The sequence below is a fragment of the Hipposideros armiger genome, unplaced genomic scaffold, assembly GCF_001890085.2.
Source record: "Hipposideros armiger isolate ML-2016 unplaced genomic scaffold, ASM189008v1 scaffold_414, whole genome shotgun sequence".
NCBI lineage: Eukaryota > Metazoa > Chordata > Mammalia > Chiroptera > Hipposideridae > Hipposideros > Hipposideros armiger.
Window position 1 is genome coordinate 667,037 of NW_017731764.1, and position 27,250 is coordinate 694,286.

General features: G+C 40.3%; 1 protein-coding gene across 1 annotated transcript in view; it reads left to right on the plus strand.

Annotated features, from left to right (window-relative positions):
* The first annotated feature begins 233 nt into the window (after positions 1-233).
* PAM (peptidylglycine alpha-amidating monooxygenase) overlaps positions 234-27,250 on the plus strand; it is a 289,670-nt gene continuing 262,653 nt past the window's right edge. The window contains exon 1 of the mRNA XM_019664013.1: positions 234-437. The gene's annotated coding sequence lies outside the window, so the exon portion shown is untranslated. The remainder of the gene's footprint in view (positions 438-27,250) is intronic.

A 27,250-nucleotide genomic window follows, 5' to 3' on the forward strand; every position in this document is an offset into this window, starting at 1 on the left:
TGGCCACCTCCTGCCCGCACGTGAGTCCAAACACCCAGGACAAGCGATCACCGCCCTGGGAAACCCGGAGAAACTGCGCGCGACCAGGAGGTAACTGCGGGGACCGCCTTCCCAACCTCCGCGGCCCCCACGCCCGAAGGGGCAGGGGCGGGGCGGAGGCTGCGATCGCGGGGCGGGCTCGGGGGCGGCCGGGCGCCGCGGAGCCGCCCCGGGGGAGGGACTGAGCGCTGTCCCGGGGAGTCGAGCGCGAGCCGCTGACGGGTCTGGGCCCCACGCGCGCCGGGAGGAGGGAGCCCCCGCCGCAGCCGCGGCTGCCGCGTGCTCAGCCTGTCCCCACCCAGGAGCCGGAGCCTCCCAACTAACTCCGCCCGCCCCGCCCGCGCCCCGCCGCCCGCAGGCTCCCGCTTCCGTCCCGGACTGTGCCCGCGGCCGCGCAGGTTGGTGCCGCCGCGGGGCGGGCAGGGTGAGGGTGAGGGTGAGGGTGGGAGCGCGGAAGGGGCTCGGGGAGTTGGGCAGATGCTGGGCCGGGACGGGGATCCTGCTGCCTCGGCTCCCACGGCTTCCCCGCGCCGGAGGCGGGTGTCGATTTCCTCCGGGGCTGTTCGGGTCTCGGGGAATCCAGCGCCGCGGCCGGGGAGGGTCGCGCGCGGGGACTGAGCCCTCCTCGCACTCTCCAAACCTCTCTCTGACCCGCCTCACCGCCACCACCACGACCTTGGCCACTTGGTGCGGGGTCCCCCCCCCCAGTGCCTTTCACCTTCGCACTTTGTGAACCCTCACCCCGTAGGCGCATTTGTATATTCGCCCTTTCTGCTCCCAACTTGGAGAACTCTCCCTAAGGGCGAGAAAGACTCCCCTGTTCCCTGGCCAGCCCCTGAGACTAGTTTTGGGGAGAAATGGGGGCCGCCGCGAGAGTAGAGAGGGGCTGGAGCGGAGTTGCGACCTGCGGGTGCCAGAGTACCGGCGAGTGCCGGGAAGCGGTGGAAGTCCCCATCCTTGCCAGCTCTGTTCTCCTTCCTGCCGTTTCGCAAGCCCTAGAGTGTAATACTCCAGCGAAGGGTGATCGCAGAAGCGGGTTATAAAGTATCCACCACTTGGAATTCGATCGGGAGTTTTGTCTGGTTTCAGTCACTTTCCCATTAGTATGGCCTTTTGGCCCCTCCGTGTTCTCGGCTGCAAAATGTGTGTCTGCTGTGCCCACCAATGAGGGTATTTGTGACAGCGGGATGATTTAGGTGTATTACTTGATTTTGAGCCATGCCCTCTGGTCTCCTGAGGCTGCCTGGTGGCAGATCATGTGTTCTAATCGCCTGAGTTCAGGTCCTCTGGCACTGATAAAATTATATCCTTCTAGAATCTAGCTGATTTGGCCAGTAGCTTTGTTGAGATAAAAGACTCCTATTTCAGGATCTGGTCATTAGTATTGAAATCGTCTCCTTCCCACCGAACCCTATGCGCAAAGCTGGACATTACACCTTTTTATCGTCCTAGGAATTCAAATAGATCGTTATTGGCCCCAGTCTTTGGAAATAAGAACTGTGTTTGCTTCAGCTGTTTGCCAATCTTTACCTCTTTTCCATCTTAAGTGCAAATTTAAATTTGCTTCTAATTTTAACAATTCAGAAAGTAGACCTTCATTTTAATAAAGTAAGTTCAGACATTTAACTCAAACAAACGGCATATGCCCTATCATTTCTAAAAGTTTCAGTTTAAAATCAAAGGACAAGAAACATTGTTAGCAGTATTCTAATAAGTTTATGAAGAAAGCAAATAAATGGCCTAAGAAAGTTAGCTTTGGCCTGAAATAGCTAAGTCCTGTCATTCAAGAATTCCTGATTTAATCAGTATTTCAGGAGTTCCTGTATTGTGCTATATGCTTTTTTTTTAAAGATTTTTTTTATTGGGGAATTGGGGGATGGGAACAGCGCTGGGGAATTGGGGAAAGGGGAACAGACAAGTTGCTGTCCTTTTGTTCTTCAGTCTAGTGGTGGACGTTGCTTCACTTGCTCAAGTTGGCACCATCATTGCGCTCTTCCTGGGTGAGGTACATCAGTCGCCGGCTTCTGGACGGCCACTCACTGCGGCTGCTTGGCCGTTCACGCTGGCTGCTGGCTACACATGGTAGCCCATGGCAACTCACTGCAGCAATGGCTGCAGCCTACGCCGTTGCCGGGGACTCATGGCAGCCCAGCTCCAGGTTGAGCTGTTGTTCCGCATCTTAGCTGTGGAGGGCAGTGTCACTGGCCCTCATATGTGGGATCCGAACCGGGGCCCTCTGGCATCCCAAGCCAGCACTTAACCAAGCGCCACTAGGCCGGCCCTGTGCTATGTGCTTTTAAAGTTAGATATAAAATATGTTCCTTGCCTTCAAGGGGCTTCTAATCTAACTTAGAGACTAATAATTTTATTTCATATTTTTATATGAACTTCAGATATATTCTAATGACTACATAAGGCAAGTAGAAAGATGTCAAGAGTGCATTACCAAAGGCCCTTTCAGATCATTATTTGGTGAATCTACTTAATAGATTGGAACAGATAGCAAGTTTAGCTAAGCTAATGTAATTTGAAATAAAATTTCAAATGCTTCTACTTCCCCAAATGGGAGGAGGCATACTTGGAAAGATATACTTGTATTTTTATAATGAAAGCTCAGGAAAGCATTCACATGTGTATGACGTGGTAAATATTAAGAGCTCTATAAATTTCAATTTTAACTTCAATCAGTAAGTCAATTTATGGCGCCCACATGCAATTTTTTCTCCACTTCTTGAGAAATGACATTATAATGTGTAGAAAAAAATACAGAGATTGAATGTAACATTTTTAATAAGTTGAAACTTGAACATAATGGCCTGATGGACCCTGGATTGATTCTGGAAATTTGACTTCAAAAGTTACAAGATTGTTAGTGAGAGTTTTTTTGTTCCGTTTTTAACCATTAAAAAAAAAAAATCTGGCTTGGTGCAAAGAAGGCGAAGAATTCCACCTGGAAAAGATTGACCAGACTAGGTTGAATTTGGTGTAACTCAGTGACATCTCTGATTCTTTCCTGCTCCTAGGAAGAATTCATCCATCTGTTAGATAAGTGTAGAATTTCTTCGGCTTTGCGTCCCAGTACTGGGCTTTGAGAACTTTGATTCCACTCACACTGGGAGACAAGCACATTGAGGGGCAGCCTGAGGGATATGAAGTTAAATTACACTTGACCTTATTGGTCAGTACTTTTGTTTTCCTATTTGTGAAATGAAATTAAAGATCCTGTCGCTGTACTGGAAACCGTGTGGTTTGGTATAATAGTCATGAATATGGAGTCAGGAAGCATGTTGTGTGTATAAGAACTTTCTTTTTTTAATTTAATTTAATTTAATTTAATTTAATTTAATTTAATTAATTTGTTTTTAATTGAAGTTTATTGGGGTGACAATTGTTAGCAAAGTTACATAGATTTCAGGTGTAAAATTCTGTAATACATCATCTACCGTATTTCCCCATGTATAAGATGCACCCTTTTAAAAAAAATTTGGGGTCTAAAAACTGGGTGTGTCTTATATAGTGGTTGTAGATTGTTTTACTTGCATTTCCCACTGAGGACGAGGCAATATATGAAGACAGTGATTCGTCATCAGACACAGATGAGGACAAGCTAATGGTTGGGAGTTTTGACAGTGATGAGGAGTTGTATGAATTTTATGATGAATAAAACTTGAGTTCAGTAACTTAATGTAATGCATTTTTTTCAAATTTCGGGCCCCAAAATTAAGGTGCGTCTTATACATGGGAGCGTCTTATACATGGGGAAATACAGTATTATACAGTAAGTCCCCAACTTACGAACGAGTTCCATTCCGGGAGAACGTTCATAAGTCGGATTCTATCGTAAGTCCGACAAAGTGAATCTTATACACTTTTGACACAAATAGACAATGTAAATCCAATGGTTGAATGATTCATGTTATAAGAACAAACGATGTCTACCATCTTTCACCTCGGTCCAATCTCTCAATTATTTTCGCTTTTGTTTCCATGGTTATTGCTTTGCGTTTCCTAGCAGTCCCCTCCACATCACCACTGCTTTTCCTCTTGCTTCCAGACATCCTGGGCTCTGGTTGAGCACGGTACTACTGTGCACTATCGCACTGTACAGTAAGTACATAGCAGCACAACTGTGACAATGTCCGGCAGACACATGAGCTACTTCGACAATTTGTTCGCATCTACGAATGTTCGTAATGCAAGGTCCATTTGTATCTGTGAAAGTTCTCAACTCTAATGTTCGTAAATTGGGACTTACTGTATCACATTGTGTGTTCACCACCCAGAGTTAGTTCTCCCTCCATCACCATATATTTGATCTCCTTTAACGTCATCTACCACCCCTCTCCCCCCTTACTCTCTGGTACCACTTTCTTTACCCCTTTAATGCCTTTAGCTAGTAAAAGGTAATTGTTGCAACCACATACAAATAGCTTTAAAAAAGGGCGCTGAATAAAGTTGGTGGTGGTGTCACGTGCTCTGAAGTCTCCTGAGAGAAGTTTTGGTCATCTTTATCTCCTACACTTTGCTGTACTGATGTAGAGAATAAGACCTTCATCTTATCCCAGGTTGAACAGCTAGTTAGTGGCAGGAGTGTAACTGTAATTTCGATTGCCTGAGAAATAGTTCTTTGGTTTTTCCTTACTCGGTGCAGTCTCTTACCAACCAGGGCACATTAAAAAATCTCACATTTATAAATGGTTAAGCATTTGGCTTCAGGTTCTTAAGGGACTGGGTTGGAGTCCTGCCCAGGTGTTTACTAGTCATGTAACCTTGGATAACTTACTTAGCCTCCCACGTCCTCCGTTTTCTCATCTCCAAAATGAGAATAATGGAAATACTTAGGTGAAAGGACTGTTGTAATGACTAAATGAGCTAATTGGTGTGAATTGCTTAGCACATTACCTGTTGTTTATTATATGCCTACTATTCAAGTAATTTCAGTTTCTTGGGGGTGGGAGGGTGTGACATTTTAAAGGTCCAAATTAAAAAAAATAAATGCATAACAAATACACTCACACCCACACACATACCCTAAATATTTTTAATTAGGAATTCGTCAGCTAATTATTCAACAAGTGATCATTGAGCTCCTACTGTGTTGGGCCTCTTACTAGGTACTGACATACAATAGTGTACAATGTAGTCATAGTCACTCTCTTACGACCTAAAAATCTACACAGGGATGCAGACTTGTAAACAGAAAATTACAATCTCATGTGATCTGTGCTGTGATAAGAGTAATGCAGAGAACCACAGAAGATGGAGGGGATGGTTGGGGCCTGGGTGGGTAGGTGTCATACAGCGCATCACCTTATCCTAACTGGGCTTTATAGGGGTCAGGGAAACCTTCCCATGAATACACTAAGACCTGAAGAGTAAGTGATAGTTAGCAGGTGAAGACGTTGGAGGATTGAAGAGTGTCCCAGAGCAAGGGGAACAGAGCATGATGCATTAAAATGGAAATCAGGTAGATTACATAAAAGAATAAATAAATAAATGAGAGCAGGAGGGAGAGGTGTGGCAACCAGAGAACTCAGGCTTTGTCTAAGGGGAACAGTAGATACTCAGCTCCAGCCAAGTGTTGTCAGGTTGGGATGCAGGCCAAATGTTGCCAGATGCCCTGATTTTTAAAGAGGAACTTAAAATTCATATTTTATAAATGTGAAATGGCTCAAATGCTTTTTAAACTATTGTGTGGTCCAAACCAGACACATTTGTAGTTGGAATTCAACCCAGGGCCACCACTTTACGACCTCTGCATTTAAGGAAATGAATGAGGTTTAGTGTGGCTAAAGGAATGCATCTTAGAAGGAGGAGCAAGGAAAATACCCACATGTGTGGATGGCCAGAGCCACATCATTCGGGGCCTGTGGAATTTGCTAAGGAGAGTTGGGTTAATCCTAAGGGCAGCGGGTGACATCAAACACTGAGACAGTGACATGATTAGATTTGTGTTTACAAGGTACATTCTGGCTACTGTATGGAGAATGCCTGGAAACAGACTGTAGTGATAACCAATTAGGAAGCTATTGTAATGGTCTGAGCAAGAAATAAATATGGCTAAAAGCAGAGTATTTGGGGCAGGATGTGGAGAGATAGGTGGATTTCAGAGATACGGATGGTGCCCCCACTCTTGGGAGATAATTCTCCATTAGTCACTCAGGTTTCTGTGAGCAGAGGCACTGAGTACTTTTATTTCAGAATGTTTATTCAAGGGCCTTTGTATAGCAGATAGCCTTGGAAAACAGAGGTAGTTTTTCCCTCTGGAACAAAGGGCAGGTAGGCTTACTGCCTGGTGTAAAAGATTCGGGTACTCTAAGCTCAGGGTTCCCCATCTGTAATGCAAATCACTTAGTGTATAGGTATCATCTGCCCTATTCACATCATACTGTGGGAATTGGCTTCAGAGAATTGGCACAACTATGCTAATACTCCTGCTGCTATGTCTGTGAGTAACAGTAACAGAGTCCTTTGTCTCTGAGCTAGGAATCTCATGTCTTCTCCCAGCATCCATGAACCTGGGGCATGCTTCTTTGTTAGCTTGCAAGTAGGGCAAACTCTAAGATCCTTTACAGTTCTTTAGAGTCACTAGTCACATTGTCTGAGTTTAAATTAATGAACATAAAAGCTGTTAATTCCTCAGTCACACAAGTAGCCACATTTCATGTACTTAATAGCCACGTGCGGCTAGTGACTACCGTAGTGGGCAGAGCAGATATAAAACATTTCTGTCATTGCAGAAAATTCTATGAGACATTGCTGGTTTAAAACTTCAGATTTTTTCTGTGTGTGCATGTGTGTGTTTGTTCTTGGGTGAATAGAGATGGTGGAAGTTGTTAATTTTGACAGCACAAAAATGATGCTTGTTTTCGTATTAGGTTCATAGGCATTCCTTTATACAAAGAAAATATTTCAGTTTGGATAATTGATACAGTATTTAGTTCAGGCCTGTTGGAGGAAAAACAGTAGAAAATTATAATGTCAGTTTGGAGAGTAAGCAGACTGGGGCCATGTGGTAACAGAAGTTTTTCATATATATGGCATTCCTCAAAATCATGTGTGACTGTGAGATTAGGATCTGTGCCCAAAGGAGCTTGAACTTCTGAACACTGACTTCAGATCGTCTACTAGCCATGCTTAACATAAAAGGACAAGAGTGACACATTCACAGGGAGATTCAGGAACACGTCCTGCAGTGCCCAGGCAGTGTCTGCTGCCGCCCAGCTGTGCTGCCTGAATGCACATAAAGCAGGGGGGACAGGAACAAGATTTCCAAATGCCTCTTGTTCAGAGAGTTTAAGAGGACAGCATTGAGAAAGGAGGAACCTGGATTTAAATGGGGGGGGGGAAGTAGTACTTTAAAGCCCAATTTAAAATGACGCAGCAGAAACAATAAAGGCGGCAGATCTGCTTCCCTGTTAGATGGAGGAAACTCTTTGAGGCCCTGGACCACACGTTCCGGGAAGTGAAAGCACATATTCTTTTTCTATCATTCTTTCTGTCATTCTATAGGCCCAGGCGACAGCAGCTGCGGTCAGTCACAAAGGACAGGTTTTTTTTTTTACTTGCATTGAATGTGCACTTGACTGTTTAGTCACGTAGTTATAACATAAGCAAAACAAAGGACAGTGGTAGAAACTTTCAAAAGTGAAGGCAGAGGCCATTATGGAAGAATAATACTACCAACTGCTTTTTCCATGGCTAAAAATGCCTTATTGAAATTTTCATATATTAAGATTTCATTTAACTATGCAGAAGAAATTTGCTTCAAAATAGTACTCATTTGTATAACAGTTAAAATTTATTTATATGAATACTAATTAGAGGTTTTTTTTAAATGTGAATTTTAGAATATTTTAAAAGTTGAACATATTATTTTATTTTATCTTTTTTTAAAGATTTTTATTGGGGAATTGGGGGGATGGGAACAGCAGTGGGGAATTGGGGGAAGGGGAACAGACAAGTTGCTGTCGTTTTTGTTCTTCAGTCTAGTTGTGGAGGACGTTGCTTCACTGACCCAAGTTGGCACCATTATTGCGCTCTTCCCGGGCGAGGCAGATCAGTCACCAGCTTCTGGACGGCCGCTCACAGCAGCTGCTGCTGGCCGCTCACGCTGGCTGCTGGCTACACACGGTAGCCCATGGCAACCCACTGCCACAGGGGCTGCAGCCTACGCTGTCACCTGTGACTCACGGCAGCCCAGCTCCAGGTTGAGCTGTTGTTCAGCATCTTAGCTGTGGAGGGCAGTGTCACTGGCCCTCATATGTGGGATCCGAACCGGGGCCCTCTGGCGTCCCAAGCCAGTTCTTAACCATCGCGCCGCTTGGCCGGCCCTAAAGTTGAACATATTATTTTTATGCACTAACATACCAAGAACCTGCTAAGGATGTTACGTTTTAGAGCTCATTTGAGGGAAACTTGTATAAAAAGATGTGTTAATTTTGAAGTAGCTTGATGATTGTTTGCATGTACATAACTGGAAGTTTCTATAGTGTTTAAAGAAAACTTGTGTAGGTTAAACATATACATACCTCTTATTTACACTACTAATTGCATGAACAAACCTTTATTTTCACAGTACGTTCTGGGAGGGCCAAAGTCATGTGCTATTAGGGTTTGGATCAGCATAGAGTCTCTTGCTTACATTTTTCAATCAATGAGGTTTTACTTCACTTAGTGTTTCAATGCTACTTTGCTAGATGTCTTTTTTTCTTAAATTGTGAATTTAAAAATCTTTTTTCACTACAGGTGGAAAAGGTTGGTTATCTCCCTACATTCTCCCCTCCCTTGCCCCCCCTAAATCTGGTAATGTCAGTTGTTCAGCATGCTTTCATTTTTCCCTTTCTGTTTTGTTTGGCACAATTCTTTCCTTGTGCCTCCATGCTCTTCACATAAACAGCATGAAATTGGAAATAATCATTGTCTGTTGTATTTCTGAAGATCCGAGTTTTCACCAGTTTCATGCTGTCCTTCCTCAGGCAGGGTGTAGTAAATCATCTTTGGAAAACTGGTTCCAGTAAAACTGGAGTACTCAGTTGAAATTGTTGTTGTGATCTCCTCAGAAACAAGCCCAGGAGACTTGCTATTTATTGCATGAGTCACTGATGAGTTCAAATGAAAGGAAATGATACTAGTTTGCTTTTCATGCAGGTCAGTGTTACCTCTTATTTTAAAAGAAGCCTGAAATAAAGGAAAAAAAATACCCTAATAAGCTCTTTCTCACCACAGAATTTAAAATTATATGAATTCCAGTGTTAGGTGAGTAAAGCAGTGACAGTGAGGGTTACACATTAGGACTTGTCCTGTAATCTGTGACTTCCTGTGGTGCTCCCAACTTTTTAGTGTGCAGACTGCCTCAAGTCGCACATGAGTGACTTTAATCAGGAAGAAAGTGGGCTCTTTCTATTACATGCCATTTCCACCATGGCCCTTGCCTCACTTAGCTATTAGTGTATGCCTAATTGACCACAGTGAAATGTCTTTAAAACATCTTCCAGGGGACTAAGGACTTTTTTGGGGAATTTTTATAAAGGAAAATGCCAGGTAGGAAAGTTTCAATGGCTTCCTTGCTTAGATACAGGTTTCCAGAGAGGCTGATGAGTCAAGGAGCTGTAAATATAAGTGTAACCTTTCACCTAGTTGCTGTCATTACCTAACTTGTAATTATATGGTTTTACCAAATTGTTTGAACTGGGTCTTGTCTAGTTCTGTAATGAAGCAGACTAAGGCTCTCTTGGTCCCATTCTTTTCCAGTCTGTTGTCAGTGTTGTTTCAAAGTTTGCATTGCCCTAAACTTCTTTCCCTCTCTCTTAATGTTTTGATAGCGGCTCATCATCCTATTATAGCTTTTCACTAATGTCTTTGTCTTCAGCTTTACTTCAGAGGTGGTAGAAAGCTTTTATATTTGTGTATTTGATGTTGACTTCTAGCTCTTTGGTTTCTAGTAGGGTGCCTTTCACTTATTCAACAAATATTTATTCAGAGCCAACCATGTACCAAGCACTCTTCTTGAGTCTAGAGATTCAATAGTGAGCAAAAAATTCATGGTCTGTTCTATTGTAGAGAAGAGCCCAAGATGAAGACAATCATTAATTACCAAAAAAAAAAAAGAAAAAAAGAAAGAAAAGAAACCCCAGCAATTAATAATAACGTGATGACAAACACACATAAATGTTCTGAACAGAGCAATATGGTTTTGTGGGCTTGTGTAACAGGAACCCTAGGAAGTAACACTTGATTGACATCTGAAGCATGAGTAGGAGAATTTGAGAGAGGGTGGGAAGCAGAGTGTTCTAGACAGCAGAGGGAGGCTTGTGCGGAACCCCTGCAACAGAAAGGAACAGAGTGAAGTCAAGTAACAGGAGAGTTAAGAGGAGAGTAGAATGGGGTGAGGCTGGACACCTAGGCTGGGGTCAGTCCATTTAGGGTCTGGTCTCACTGGCCACATTAAGAATTCAGTCTTTATCCTAAGGACCATGGAGAGTGTTCCAAGTAGGAGCTGGTTAATTCCAGGAGAGTTGTGTTTTGGTGAGATGCTCTGTGGAGGAATGAATTGGAAGGGGACCCAGGGTGGCAGTGGGGAGATGTTGCATGGCTACTGCATTAATCCAAGTAGAAATACTGGATGTACTAGGCCTGCTGTACTTACTGGGAAGTGACAGCAAAGATGGATTAAAACGTGTTTTAGGGGATAACATAAACTGTACTTGGGAATGGGGCGGTACTTTTGTTTATCCATTCAACAAATATTTAGTGAGTTGTTACTCTATGCCAAACTCTGTGCCGGGCTATGGAAAAACAACTGAATAAGACCGACAAGATCCCTGTACTCATGGGGCTTGCATATTAATGAGAGTGACAACTAATTGATAAGTTAAAAAATAAAGTTTCAGACAAAAATAAGTCCTATAAAAAAAAATGAAGCTGTATAAGGGAATGGAGACTGACAGAGGAGGGTCCTCTCAGATAGGGTATTCAAGAAAGCCCTTTCTGAAGAGGTGGCATTTGAGCCAAGACCCAAATGAAGTGGGGAGGGAACAGCAAGCACAAGGTCTTGAGACTGGAATGAGGAGTCCCCACTGTCAAAGAATGCCAAGAAGGTCAATATGTCCAGAAATATGGAAGGGAGGGAAGAAAGACAGGTGTCAAGCTGAAGCTTAAAGCATCTAAATAGATGAACTATATCCTCTTTAGTCCTACCATGTTTTCAAAGCCACACACTGCACCAACCACAATCCCAGGCTGCTCTGCCACTAAACTGTCGTTCACTCTGCTACTTTAACGGAATACCTTTCTCAAACTATGAAAGAGTGAAAGTTATATGAAAAGGATAAAATAATGGACAGGAGAATAGATTTATTGCTACCTTAATCCTCATGATCCGTAAATTTTAATTCCTCCATGTTCTTAAGTAAAGTTTTTGACACATATTTACCCTCCTAAAATAAATACCAGAAAGTCAAAACAGCTACCGAAGTGATAACATCAACCCAAAAATGTGTTGGGTAGAAATTTTCATGTGCTGAGGGATGGGGTTGTGGGGAGGTGGGGAGGAGAGGGAATGGTTAGTGCAGGATTTTTAAAGAAGTGTATTTGTTCCTGGAGTCAGTAAAGACCTTGTTTCTGGTTATTTTAAATATTCTTTTTGCTTTTACAATCCCCCATTGTTGTTCCAAGTTAAAATATTTTTATATATATTCTTTCTTCCTAAAACATGAGTTTTAGGCCACAGCTAGGACCACAGCTAGGCGTTTTGTGTAATCTCAGCTTCTAGTAGCGGGCTTTGATATTGACCAACTTGGTGACTTTAGAGAAGTGATTGAACCCTCTTTCTACCTCAGTTTCTCCATCTCTGAAATAAAAAATAAATAAATAAATAACCACCAGCCCAACGGTATTTATTATGCACCAGACACTTATCTAAGCATGTCACACATTTTTTTAAAACACATTTAATCCACACAACAACCCTATGAGGTAGCTACTGTTATCTTCATTTGCAAATAAGGAAAATGAAGTACATAGAGATTAAAGTAATTTGCCCACGGTTACATAGTTATGGAGTGGTGGGGCCAGGATTTGAACCCACAGATTTTGGCAATAAATGAGCTGATCATGCAATGCACTTAGAATGGACTCTGGCTCATAGCAAGCCCTCAGTCTACTGCTTCACCTCACCATGGCTACTGTTATAGCTACATGATGGTGACGACTACTGTTATTCATATTGTCCACTCTGATTCATACCTAACCATATTGTATTTATTTATTTATTCATTTATTTATTTATTATTATTATTTTTGCTGAGCCATCCTGCCACCTGTTGGCAGCTCAGCAGTAGCTCAGCTCGGCCCGGGACTCGAACCGTTGTTGCTCAGAGCTCAAACTCTTGAGCGAGCTCTTAACCAACTGAGCCACTCGGCCGGCCCCCTAACCATATTTTAATTATAGTTAATCATTTTTCCAAACATTCTCTATAGAGTCTGAAAAATGGCTCTAATAGTGTCTTTCTCTTGTATATTTTTCCCGAGGCAATAACACTTGCATTGGTCGTCAAAGGGGTTTATATTTGTTTTTATACATAATGTGTTAGCATGTTCGTATAGTAAAGTATTTTGTACAGTGGAACCATTTGAAGGTTATAGCTGTGCAGGAAAAAAAAAAGCTACAAGCTTTTTTTGGTTATGCTTTTGAGGAGCTATAAATTCCTGGTGGCCACTTTAGATTCTCTGCAAAGAAGTTAGGTACTATAGCAATTTAGAACCTTTATATTTCAGTACAATGTATACAGTAGTCACCCCCCTTGTTCATGGTTTTGCTTTCTGCGATTTCCATTACCCGTAGTCAACTGCAGTCTGAAATACTAAGTGGAAAATCCCAGAAATTAACAATTTATAAATTGTAAATTGTGCGCCTTTCTGAGAAGTGTGATGAAATCTTGCAATGTCCTGCACTGGATGTGAATCATCTCTTTTGCCCAGTGTCCCCACACTGTAGACGCTCCCTACCCATTAGTCACTTAGTAGCCGCCTCGGGTATCAGCTCGACTGCCGCAGTATCGCAGGGCTGGTGTTCAAGTCACCCTTATAGGAGCCTAATGCTATATCACAATGCCTGTCATTCACCTCACTTCATCTCATCGCGTAGGCATTGCATCATTGTACATCATCACAAGAAGGGTGAATATAGTACAGTAGGATATTTTGAGAGAGAGAGAGAGACCACTGTCACATAACTTTTATTGCAGTATATTGTTATAATTGTTCTATTTTATTATTGTTAAGCGCTTATTGTGCCTAATTGATACATAACACTTTATCATTGGTATGTATGAGTATGAATGTATAGGAAAAAAATATACTATATATAGAGTTGTTATTCTCAGTTTTAGGCATCTACTGGGAGTCTTGGAATGTATCCCCCAAGAATAAAGGGGAACTACTGGTACTTAATTCCAGGGGGTAAGTTTTGAGGGTGGTTGGGAACTATATTACCTAGTAACCACTTTTCCCCCATTTCTAAATATTAGAATTGTTACAATGATCATTTAGGGTGGCTTTTAAAAATGAAAACAAAAAACAAAAACCCATCTGCCAAGTGGGAATGAAATTGAAAATCTTGGTCATTAGTGCTGCATTCTAAACAGGGGAAACATAGAAGACAGGAAGAAAGCAGTTTTACTTATTAAAGCATAGCCCTTCTGGAGTTTAAGCTCACCACTTTGTAATGGTAACGAAGCCCCACAAACCTGGTGGTGACAATATTTCTGGCTCCATCCCACAAGCACTGTGTACTCATGCCTAGTGGCCTAGTCTAGAGTTTTCAAATATAGTTTGAAACACAAAGGGAGGAAAGACTGGGGGAGGGACCCTTTAAGCCTTTAGCATCCTGTGGAAGAAAAGGAAATTGATGTTTGCACTGCTGTCAGCTAGAGTTTTGAAACCTTTCAAAAATAAAGTTACACTGTATGCCCCAGATTTTATAGAAAGAAGCCTAATGTCAATTGAAAAATAAAACTGTGGTAAGGGTTATGACCCAAGTGGCTCGGAGACCCCTTTGGAAGCTGTGCTGCCTTGGAGGGTCTGTGGCTGGGTTTCAAAGAAGAAAAGTTTATGTGTCCTCATTCTGGTAAAATATGGGCATTGGTATCATCATAATTGCTCTCGTTTATTGGGGTAGTTTTGTATAGAGAAGTAAAACAGCTTCCTGGCATTAGGCGTTTGGGTCAAATCTTGGCTCCGCCTCTTTTATTAGCTGCATAACCTTGGGCAGATTACTTAGCCTCTCAGTGCCTCAGCTTTGTCATCTTTAAAACAGGGATACGCTGGTACCTATTTTATACAGTGCAGTGGTTGTAATTATTCTTTAAGGTGATGCATATAAAATGTTATATGCATATAAAATGTATACAGAATGCCTGGCACGTGGTTTATAGCTTAGTGCACATTATGCATCATTGTATTATATGTAGTATACTTTACCTAGAGTACCTCTAATGCTTTCTCTAACCCTGCAATGTAAACCCTTAGCCCTATTTTACAGAAGATTGAGGCCCACAAAGATGAAGCACTGTGTTTTGAATAGGAAGGCGATGTAAAAATGGCCTTTCCTTTGCTATCCTCCTCATCTGATGGTTATACTGGGCTGCTACCCATCAATACCAAGCTCCTGAGATAGAGCAGAAGGGGATTGCGATTGGTTTCTGCTCAAAATTATGTGCTTGAATGCTTGCTTATACAATGCATGAGATACACACAGCATTCTCAAACTTGTGGAATGAATATATAGGCCCTTTTCCAAGGAAAACATCCTTACTTACTTCCACTTGGACTTAATTATGTTTGTCATAATGCTGCATAAATATATTCTAATGTGGAGTAAATGTCTTAGTTTATAGCACTCATACAGTTATAAAATAATACAAATTTACAAATTACATGCCAACAAAACTTAAAACTAGTAAAACTCAAGTAATTACATTAATTTATGGGACAGGTGTACTATTTTGCTGAAAGTAAACTTTCAATTTTGGGTTTATCCATATTCAAAATGGATTTTGTGTAAATTGTGTCTACCTTTTGATATTAATGTATTATAAACCTTTGAATATCTGAAGTTTCATATGGTTCAACCTAAAAAAAGAGTCTTCTTAAATATGTTATATAACTTGGTAGTAATAATTTCAAAATGTTGTTTGATAGTTCAGAGTAATAGGACTTAAGGAATACCAGTTTTAATGTGTGTTACTTGATATCTTGAAAAGCTATTTCATTCCCTAGGGAGTCAGTATTTAAGTGTAGACCTCACTATAGTCCTGGCCCTGAGTTTTGGGCCTAGAGTTAGACTTACTGGATTCACACTGATGCAACAATATGTTTTACATTCAAATTTCTTTGAATTTTACATTTCTTTGTGATAAACTAAAATTACTTTTTAGTCAACAAATATGAAAATATAAAGTTCTTGCTTTGTTTTATATTTGCCATTTATTGTGACAGTGTAGAAGAGAGCCCAGCTTACCACGCCTCCTATCAGGAATTAGGAAATGTTTTCTATGAAGGGCTGACAGGGGTAAATATTTTAGGCTTTGCAGGCCACGTACAGTCTCTATTGCAACTACTCAACTCTGCTGTTACAGCATGAAAGCAGCCATAGACAATACATATAAAACTTTATTTAATTTTGGGGTGGTTGGTTAGCTCAGGTGGTTAGAGCACAGTGTTCCTAACACCAAGGTTAGGTCCCCACATGGGCCACTGAGCTGCGCCCTTCACAACTAGATTGAAGATAATGACTTGACTTGGAGCTGATGGGTCCTGGAAAAACACACGGTTCCCCAATAAAGTTTTATAAAAAAACCTTTAGTTAATTTAAACTTTCTATAGTTTTCATATGACACAAAATATTATTCTTTTATTTTTTTCAACAATTTAAAAATGTAAAAACCATTTCCTCTTAGCTTACAGGCCGTGCAAAAGCAGTTGGTGGGACATTTGGGTTGAGGTCCTAGTTTGTAGAGGCCTGCTGGAGATGACATGTGATAGAGTAAAAAGGTATCCCTGTTTTGCTTTTATTTATATGGAGGCAGTACAGTGTGGTGATTAAGATAGTGGCTTTGAAGGGAGACTGCCTCTCCTTGGAATGTGTGGGAAAATTTTTCTTTGTACCTAACATTTGCAGGATACTGGACATACAATATAAAACATAGAGAAGTAGCCTGTAGCTTTAGCTCTTGTTATTTCTTTAATTACTATTGAGGTTGTACAGTCTATCATGTGCCTGTTGGCCATTTAAAATGTTTTATTGGTTCTTTTGTGACCTCTACATTTATATCTATTATTTGTTCTTTATATATTGGTACAATACCTATTATATATAAAGGTTATCAACTCATCAGATATTTTGCAAATCACTTTTTTTCTGTCTGTTTGCCTTCTGTTTTTGTATGTGGTGTTTTGTTGTTTTTTTTTTTTAACAGATGTGATCTTTTCTTATTTTTGTATTTCAATTATTGAAGATAAAGTCAATACATTTATCTTCTCCACCTTCTTGTTTTTATAAAAATATTCTCAATCTAATGGCAGGTACTATTTACCCATATTTTTATTCTAGTTGTTTTATAATTTTACATTTTATACTTAACTAATTCTGGGATTTAATTTTATTCACAAATATCTAAATGTATATTTTTAATATAGGTTTTACAAATTAGTTCAGCATCATTAATTGGACAGTTATTTCTTCCTCACTGATTTAAAATGCCACTTTTATCAGATTCTACAAAATGTGGTTGAATGAAATTTACCCCCCCCCCCAAATTTTAAGACAAGGCTGTCAATATGACACTATTCTCTGGTCTTCAGTATGTAATTTGGTGTCATATGAAGCATTTTGTGTTACTTTAAGAATTTTTATCTATCTTTCAGTTGTGGTAAAAGAACACATTGTATAATTTATCCTCTTAACTCTTTTTAAGTGTACAGTTCAATAATGTTAAACATATTCGCATTGTTGCATAGCAGATCTCCCAAACTTTTTCATCTTACAAAACTGAAACGCTGTATCCATTTTTAATAACTTTAGATACCTCCTATAATTAGAATCATACAGTATGTGTCTTTTTGTGACTGGCTTATGTCACTTAGCATAATATCCTCCTGTCCTTAGAACTTTTAAAAACCTGTTTTCTATTTTTTTAATATCTTGCTAATCTTGGGTTTTAATAGAAATGTTTCAAAATTTAGTGTCTCTGATCAGATAGGATTATGGACTTCTTTTATGTCTTGCAGCTTTCAGGTTTATCTTAAAGAGTATGCATACATTCTGTGGGGGAAAAAATGCTTCAGGAATTCTGTTTTGGTCATTCAGATTGTTTCTGCTTATCTTTTATGGTAGGACGACCCAGTTCTGGCTCATTTGTTGAACAGTTACTCTGCCTGTGTACCAGGCAAAGTGCCAAATCTGAGCATCCCTATTGGTCGATTTGTTTTGCTCTAATATATCCCTTTTATTGAGTACTTAATTGTCAGAATGTCACTATGATTGTCCATTTATCATTGGACATGGTTATTCCAGCTTTTAAAAATAATTAAGAGGGCCGGCCGAGTGGCGCGATGGTTAAGAACTCGCTTGGGATGCCAGAGGGCCCCGGTTCGGATCCCACATATGAGGGCCAGTGACACTGCCCTCCATAGCTAAGATGCTGAACAACAGCTCAACCTGGAGCTGGGCTGCCGTGAGTCGCCGGCGACGGCGTGGGCTGCAGTCCCTGTGGCAGTGGATTGTCGTGGGCTACCGTGTGTGGCCAGCAGCCAGCGTGAGCGGCCAGCAGCCGCAGTGAGCGGCCGTCCAGAAGCCGGCGACTGATCTGCCTCGCCAGAGAAGAGCGCAATGATGGTGCCAACTTGGGCCAGTGAAGCAACATCCTCCACAACTAGATTGAAGAACAAAAGGACAGGTCTGTTCCCCTCCCCCAATTCCCCAATAAAAAAAAAAATCTTAAAAAAAAAATATTAAGATTTGCCAGAGCAGGAGTTTCCAGCAGGTTGGAAATGAATAAGAAATAGCAAAGTAGTAATTAGTGGAAAACGTTTTCTAAGATGAACAAAACACTTAACAACAACAAAGAGTTTTAAACCTACCCCATTATGTGCCAAAATTGCCATCATATGGAAAAAAATTAGTGAACATCTGAACTAAATAACTTTGAAAAAATAGATACTATTTTAAAAAAATGAAAATGTGATACATAACATCAAAACTAAATACAAACTAAAAGGGAAAAAAAATCAGCCATAGTCAATTACTGTTAACATTTGATTATATATCTTTACAAATATGTGTGGTGATAACTATAGAATAGAATCATACTGTTACTGTTTTGTAACCTTTCATCTGTTTGCTTACTGTTTGTATTCTAATCTAATTTGTGGATCTTTGTCTGTTGCCTTTTCTTCCTTTCAAGTGATCTGGTAAAAAATGACTTAAATTTCTTCTCCCTTTTTTTTTCTTTAAAGCAAAAGTAGTTTATTGATTAAAGATCTACCCCATAGCTGTTTTTTTCTTTTTCAATCATTATTTTTTTAAACTGTCTCTGTGTACTCTGCTCCTTCCCTCTTTAGTTTTTTAATCCACTTGGTGTGTGTGTGTGTGTGTGTGTGTGTGTGTGTGTGTGTGTGTAGTGTGAGGTATAATTGGAATTTAATCCTCTCCTCACTTTTCTTAAAACAATTTAGAGAACAGTTTGTTTCTTCTCTATTATTTTGTGATTTTTCTTTTATCAAATATGAACACAGGGCATTAGTTCCTGAGAAGTTTATAAGTCGATTTTTCTCCATTGATGTATCTGTTTTTTCTTCAAGTACCACATTGATTTCATTTTTGTAGCTTGAAAATAGGTTGTAATGACTGCTGAGCTGTACATTCTAATCATTCTTTTTCTATCAATTAGCTTTTCTCTCCTTTATTATTCCCAATCATTGATTCTTAACTGGTGTTGTATATCAGCATTGTGCATCTGGGAAGCTGTGTGTGTGTCTGTGTGTATTCATTGAAAATTATGATTTGGTAAGTCTAAGATGGTACACAGCCACATGTATTCTCAGAAAACTCCCTGATGGATTCTGGTTTGCATCCATGTTTAAGAACCACTGCTCAATGATGTTAGCAATGTTCTACTCTAACTTAAGATTTATAATGGAATTGCATTAAATTTATCAATGAATTTTGGGAGAAACAACATCTTTGCAGTATTTTGTCTTCTAATACTGGGTAACAATGTGTATTTCCCATTGTTGCCTAACTGCATTTATAGCTCTCTGCAAAAGTATGTTGTTTTTCTTTGTTTGTATCCCACACATTTTTTATTAAGGATATTCCTACATATTTTGGATTGTTAAAAACATTTGTGGGGCTGGCTGAGTGGCGTGTTGGTTAAGAGCTGGCTTGGGACTCAAGCTCTGAGAAGCAGGGCCCCAATTCGGATCCCACATGCGGGCCAGTGACACTGCCCTCTACAGCTAAGATGGTGAACAACAACTTGACCTGGAGGTGGGCTGCCGTGAGTCGCCGGCAACGGCATAGGCTGCATCCCCTGCTGCAGTGGGTTGCCATAAGCAGCCGTGTGTGGCTGGCAGCCAGCATGAGCGGCTGGCAGCTGGTGTGAGCTGCCAAGAGCCACCATGAGCAGCCGTCCAGAGGCCAGCGACCGATCTGCCTCGCCTGGGAAGAGCGCAATGATGGTGCCAACTTGGCCAGTGAAGCAATGTCCTCTATAACTAGACTGAAGAACAAAAGGACAGCAACTTGTCTGTTCCCCTTCCCTGATTCCCCAATGCTGTTCTCCTCCCCCAATTCCCCAATAAAATCTTAAAAAAACAAAAACATTTTGTGAGTGGGCACGTCTTTCCTCTTGTTCCCTCATATTTTCCAAATTTTTTTTTAATTGGGGAATTGGGGGAGGGGAACAGACAAGTCCTTTTGTTCATCAGTCTAGGTGTGGAGGACGTTGCTTCACTGGCCCATGTTGGTACCATCATTGCGCTCTTCCTGGGTGAGGCAGATCAGTCGCCAGCCACCAAACTGCTGCTCACACTGGTTGCCAGCCGCTCACGGTAGCTTTTATGGCAGCCCACTGCAGCACCACTGCAGCCCACACCATCACTGGTGACTCTTGGCAGCCCAGATGCAGGTCGAGCCACCATTCACCATCTCAGCTGCAGAGGGCGCAGGGTCACTGGCCCCAATGTGGGATCCGAACGGGGACCCTGCCACTCAGCCAGAGTTCCAAGCCAGCTCCCAACCAATGCGCTACTCGGGCAGCCCTCTAATTTGTTTTTGTGGGGATGCAGAAAAGTTTTGGGAGAGAGAGGGGTAGAATATTTCTATAACAGGGCAATTTTCTTTACATGGAACTTCATCTTAGTTGAAATGGATCTTTTTCAAATCACCCTGTAGCAATTAAAATAATAATATGCGAATGGTAAAAGTGAAACAACATATGAATTGACATAATCTAGAGAGAAAAGGGGATTTTCTATGAATCAAAGACTGTTCAGGCCACTTTCTCATTGACCTACCTTGACTTCTCTAAAATTGCAAACCTTCACCTCTAATTCTTTTCTTTTTTTTAAGGTTTTATTGGGGAATCGGGGGAGGGGAACAGCATTGGAGAATGAGGGAAGGGGAACAGACAAGTTGCTGTTCTTTTGTTTTTCAGTCTAGTTGTGGAGGACGTTGCTTCACTGGCCCAAGTTGGCACCATCATTGTGCTCTTCCCGGGCGCGGCACATCAGTCGCCGGCTTCTGGACGGCCACTCACTGTGGCTGCTGGCCGCTCACACTGGCTGCCAGCCACACACGGCTGCTTATGGCAACCCATTGCAGCAGGGGCTGCAGCCTATGCTGTTGCCGGCGACTCAGGGCAGCCCAGCTCCAGGTCGAGCTGTTGTTCACCATTTTAGCTGTAGAGGGCAGTGTCACTGGCTCCCATGTGGGATCTGAACTTGGGCCCTGATGCTCAGAGCTTGAGTCCCAAGCCAGCTCTTAACCAACGAGCCACTTGGCCGGCCCTCACCTCTAATTCTTGATCATTTTGTCCTGCTCTCTTATCCACCCTATCACTTGCTAGTACCTAACATATATCATTTACTGAATTTTTTCCCTGTTTTTGTCTCCCCATTAGAATTGAAGCTTCATTGGGCTAGGATTTCTAGAAGTAAACATAAAATTGGGACATAACAAGTGTTCTATAAATTTTATTGGGCTGAATAGATGGAGAAAAATCAAGTATTTAAGTGGTGGTTTCTGAAAATAGTGACGTAATTGTCTGAGTAAGGGTGAGAAATCTGATTCTACTAGAAAATTTAAAAACTACATCAAATGAAACTTTTTCTTCCCAGAAGGAATTGGTGGGTAAAATGCACATCATGAAAATCTCCATTTAGCTAAGAGGTAAATGATTTATATTTGATTATTCGGGGAACAGGGAATGTCACTGTCATTTCCTGGGCTCACTTTTCTGCATGGAGGTCTTTTATTTTTCCTCAGAAATAGAGAGTGTATTGGTTTAAACTCCTTTTTAGTTTCCCCGACAAAACAGAGGTCATTGAAGTTATCTTTCTCCATTTTTATAGATGGAAATTAAAAAGAGAGAGAAAAGTTGTTTTGCTAGATTAGATATTAATATGGGACAGTTCTGTTTATTTCCTCTGCGGTGCTAAAAATGAAGGGTCATCTGCCAAATTTCCATCTACCCTTGAGAGACCCGTAGTCATTTCTTCTGCAGGCAGAACTGTGTTAATTGTGATTTAAGCCTTGAATGATATTGTGCCATCTTGAAGTAAGCAGACTGGATACCCAGTAAGCACCTGTTGGACCCTGTCCCCCCCTCCCCCACCCCCACTAGATACAAAGTGTTCAAAGGTGAAAAGCCTACATCACAGAAAATGAAAAAGGTGGCTTGGAAGGATTGCCTTCTGGCTTCTCAGCTCCCCGTATGTTTCTATTTGTTAAGATTTGGTATGTCTTCCCTTTTAATACTTGCATATTGCTCTTTTGCAGTCTCCTTGATTTTGCCCTGTCCTTGTGTTCATATGTTTATAGTCTGTCTCCTCTTTTATGTGGTAACATTGTCAAAGGCAGACAGTTTGTCTTCTACTTCATAATTCCCCAGAGCATTGTGTACAGCGTTTTGAACAAGAAGCACTCAATTAATGCTTGCCTTACAGGTAAACAAGAGGGAAAATTAAGGTTTCAGGAAGGAGATTGTAATATTACCCAAAATCATATTAAGGAGTCACAGTAATCAAAACAGGCATGTGGTCTCTCTGGTATTTGGAGCGAAATGAAAACTGGACCCCATATGATGAATAAAATGAGTTGTGGGAATGCTCAAGTAGATTATTGTTATTGTTTCCTGCCAAAGTCTGGCCTGTGGCATTTTGTTCTAGAGGAAATTCTAGACCTGTGGTGATTGAATCTGGCCAACTTAGAAACCTTCAAAATGAGTAATTCCCATTTCATTCATTTTATGTGGAAGATTGTGTAGACAACCCAATGAATGAAGCTTTGTTTTCCGATGGGTTGGCAATGACAATTTTCTCAATGTGTTCTTGTCGTTGTTCCCATGGTAATATTTTATACATTGACCCTGTCCAGGTCAGGTATATATTATGTGTTGGGAGGGAATCCTTTGCATCCCTAGTACTCAGAGACCTATTGATAGCATGGGTCTAAGATCAGAATAGCAGAGAATTATCTGCTGTGGAAACCTCTTGGACTTGCCATCCAAGACCCTGGGCTCCTGTCTGCACTCCCAACTTGACTTCAATAAAATGGAGTTGAATGAGGTAAATCTAAAGCAAAGATTCTCAACCCTATTGTATCCAGTGCCTCTTTTTTTATAGCATATGTTTTGTAGTGCTCTCTATATAGCCATGAAATAATATTCATATACTTGTATACTATAATCTGACTACATTGCATAATTAAAAAATATAATCCTTAACTATAATATCAAAGCAATACAAGTCAAGTAGTTTATAACAAAATCTATTTTAATATGTAAGTGCTTAGTTATAATTCGCAGGAAGATGTAATGAAGTACATTCAGAAGCTTGTGCCTAGATGTAGAATAACAGTATATGTGATGGCTGCAAATGCAGATCCATGTCTGTTGTATGGACCACTCAAATACTATGAACGGCATTGTGGTTGATGATGTGATTTTTCTAGAATCATAAGCAACTCTTGGCACAGTTCCAAATGAAACAAAGTACTGTTTTCTCTTGATTTACAGTTTCATTTTCTAAACAGAGAAGTTTTTAAACCATGCAAAGAGTATTTCGTGTTTGTATGTAAAATGGAATTAGCTTCTAGACTTAATCACAAACAGGTATGTCACCTATTTGGTTCATGGAACATTTGAAAGTTGAATAGGCTGTGGCATAGTACTTCATTAAGAAGGATCGTGTTGCACATCGCGTGATATACGTATCTCTGCACCAGCATCTACTAACGAATGCCGGTAGCCCTCTCCCCACTGCAACCCTGATGACCAGATTTCCGAATCGCCCTCTAGAGGGCAGCACTTCCCCCATGGAAAACCATTTCTCTAGGGCAGTGTTTCTCATCCTCAGCACTTTTAACATTTTGGGTCAGGGAATTCTTTGTTGTGTGAGGCTGCCCTGTTCATTGGAGGATGGTTAGTCGCATCTCTGGCTTCTACCCACTTGATGCAAGTGCAGTCCCCCTAGTGATGACCAAAAATGACTCCAGACATTGCCAAATGTCCCCTGGGGGGTAAAGTTGCCCCAGGTTGAGAAGCACCACTTTGTGATCTCTACCAACTCCAAAAATCTGTCATTAGTATTATGTAATATTCATTAATATGGATTAAAACATTGCATACTGTACTAATGATAATATTAATTTTTCTGCAAGTCTCAGCTAATAGTGGAAGCTTTTGCTAATTCCTCATTCTTGTTGCTCTGGTCTTTTAACATTGGCATTATTTTATTGCCTGACTTTGAGGGGTGGGAAGTATGTACAGTGTAGGATGATACATTTTCTGGTATGAGAGCACAGGGAATGACAATTTCAAAGAAAACTGCCCCCAAAAGACCCTTCGATAAGTAGGGGTCCACCTAATTCTTTTTGACAAGTTCACCATTAATATTAAAGGTTACAAAAATCAGAATTTTAGTTCTACAAGAAGTATTAGAAATTCAATGTGTAACTTCCCATTTTACAGATGAGAAAAGAACTAAATGCTAACTGTGAGTCAGGATGTTAATCCATGTCTTGGGTGTCCCCCGCACTGTTCTTTGTACATCACAGTGCATCTCAACCAGACTATATTTGTAAAATGGTTTTGGCATCTGCAAGTTCTGACTCTTGATAAGAAATAAAAGACAAAATAATACTTTTCTTTAAAACCTTGATCTCCGTTATGCATACCAGGGAAAATACAATAAGCGACAAGCTTCGCTAGTGTATATAGAGACTTGCTTCCATAGATCAAACCCAGAAATATTTTGAATACTAATATAATAACACCTTCCACGGTGCTTTTGTGGACTAGGCATTGTTCTAAGAACTGTACCTTTTAATTCTTACAACAACCCAATGGAATAGATACTGTTATTAACATCCATCCCCTTTATGTAGATCAGGTACCAAGAGCCTAAGAAATTTGCTCAAGGCCATAGGGTTCCTAAGTGGCTGAGCTGGGGGGTCTGAAAACAGGCTTTCAGCTGCTCATGTCCATTACCTATTCCAGTCTACTTGCTTCAAGCCTTAAGCATAGAACTGTGAAGGATAGATTGCTGTTATATCCTGCTTGTGAAATTGATTTCCCTAAACATTTGGAGAATTTCAAACCTGAACATTTTCAGGGCACATTATATTTTCTTTAAAGATTAAATCATTCTTCGTCCTTCTCCAACATTTACATCAAAGGTGAACTTGCTCTGTATAGGATATAAGAGCTTCTTTCATCTTGTACATCCTTGAAGCACAGTAAAGCAGAACTCGGGCATGAAGTTCATAGCAGGAAGGAACCAGGATCTGAAATGAAAGAATTATATGAAGTCATCTTCCTTGTTTGTTTCACCCTTTGTTATTCCCCCGGAGAAAACAGAGAAGATTTTGAAATCCTTTATTGCAAAATGAGTTTGAAGTAGACACAAATAATATATTTGATTTACAGCTATAAAAAAAAATCCAACCCTTATTTCAGAAAGCACTTGAAAGAAAAACATCTGTATTTATTGAGAAGTAGATGCAGATCTTTTAAACATAATATTTAAAAATGAAAATAGCATCACAGAGTTTAGAAATATTTCCAAAGTCAATATTAGGATGTTAAGTTCCAGGTAGTAGAAAAGACAGAATCAATGAAGTTCTATTTTCTCAGTACCCTCTCTATCTCCCCACCCATCATTTTATTTATTACCAGTGACATTGGTACAGGCAACATGTTGGCTTCTTTTTCCACTTAGCTTTTTTTTGTTGTTTAAAGAAATTGTGTTTTTGTGAAAAATCTTTTTTATGTTTTCTTTCCTGTTCTATTCTCCATATTGTTGGTTGTATCCGAATCTCCCGTGGGCTTCCATTTCCATGTTCTTATTTCCTAGTTGGCAGCACCACTTCATACCTCTAACAGTTGGAAATTTGGCATGAAAGTTGTAGATCAGGGTGTATTTATGTGGGGGGTGAGAGGGCAGGAAAGAAAGATGCTCAAATAAAAAGTAAGAAAACTTTCATTCAGTGTGATCTCAGCTGATGTCATATGTTAACTCAATTCATACACTTACCTTATGAAGGGAGCGTTTGAATTTGCTTTCATGATTAGGATCAATTACATAATTTGTTTGAGATAAAAATATGGGTAGAGTTGCCAAATGTTGCAAATAAAAAGGACATCTGACTAAATTTGTTTTTTTCAGCTTTATTGAGGTATAATTGACAAATAAAAATTGTATATAAGGTGTACAATGTGATGTTTTGCTATATGTATGTATTGTAAAATGATCATGGCAATCAAGCTAATTAACGTAGCCATTCCCTCATGCAGTTCCCATTTGTGTGTGTGTGGTGAGAGGACTTAAGGTCTACCCTTTTAGCAAATTTCAAGTACATAATACTTCCTGTAAATCAAAATCACCTGAAAGATTAAAAAAAAATCAATGCATACATGTAATTGGTTTAGGGTTTGGCAGGACATTTTATAAAACATTCCCAAGTAGTTTTAATGCACAGCACTGGTTGAGAAACTCAAGTGTGGTCACTTGCTCAGCAGCATTAGCGCCACCTAGGAACTTGCAGGAAATGTAGATTCTTGGCTCCCATACTAATTCTGTTGATTCGGAAAGTTGGGGACATCCCTTCAGATATCAGTGTTTGTTTTAACAAGACTTCTGGGTAAAGCTAATCCATTCTGAAGTTTGGAACCTCTGCTATAAACAATTGCAAACTGTTGAAAGCTTTAAAACTTTTGTATTTTAGAAGAGCACTCTGGTAGATAAGTGGGGGTTGATTAAATAAGGAACAAACCTGAAGATAAGGCAACCTGTTAGAAGCTGTTACCTTTATAGGATCGTGGAGGAAAGAAGGTGGGGTGAAGAACCAGAGCAGTGTACATAAGAAAGAAAGGAGGTGATAGACTCAGGAGACATTTCAAAGACAGAATTAGTGGAATTTTGTGACTGATTGGATTGAGGGGGTTGATGGAGAGAGTGGGGTCAAAGAAAATGTGAGGTTTCTGGGTGACTAAGTGATGTCATTAAACAAGGCAGAAATGTCTTTAGAGAGTATAGGCTTTGGGGGAACAATAAAGATAAATGAATATGAGGTGCCCTTAAGCATCCAAGAGACATCTTGCCTAGAACTTTTAAAGCAAATGGGTATTGATTGAGGTGGCATTGACAGTTCTCACCATAAAATTTACATTTTAAAAATCACTTATTCAAATGGTTATATTTATATGAATTAAATAATTTATTTTAAAATATGTTCATTTCATTTCATATTGAGCCAAAAAGATGAACTTTAAACAAATCTATAATTGCTTGTTTTTTAATCATTTATGTGAAGTTATTTTGGGGGTTTATTTTTTATTTAATTTAATCTTATTTATTTAAGTTTTTTTATGTTAGTTTGAGGTGTACAAAACAACATAATGTTCAGACATTTACACCCCTCACAAAGAGA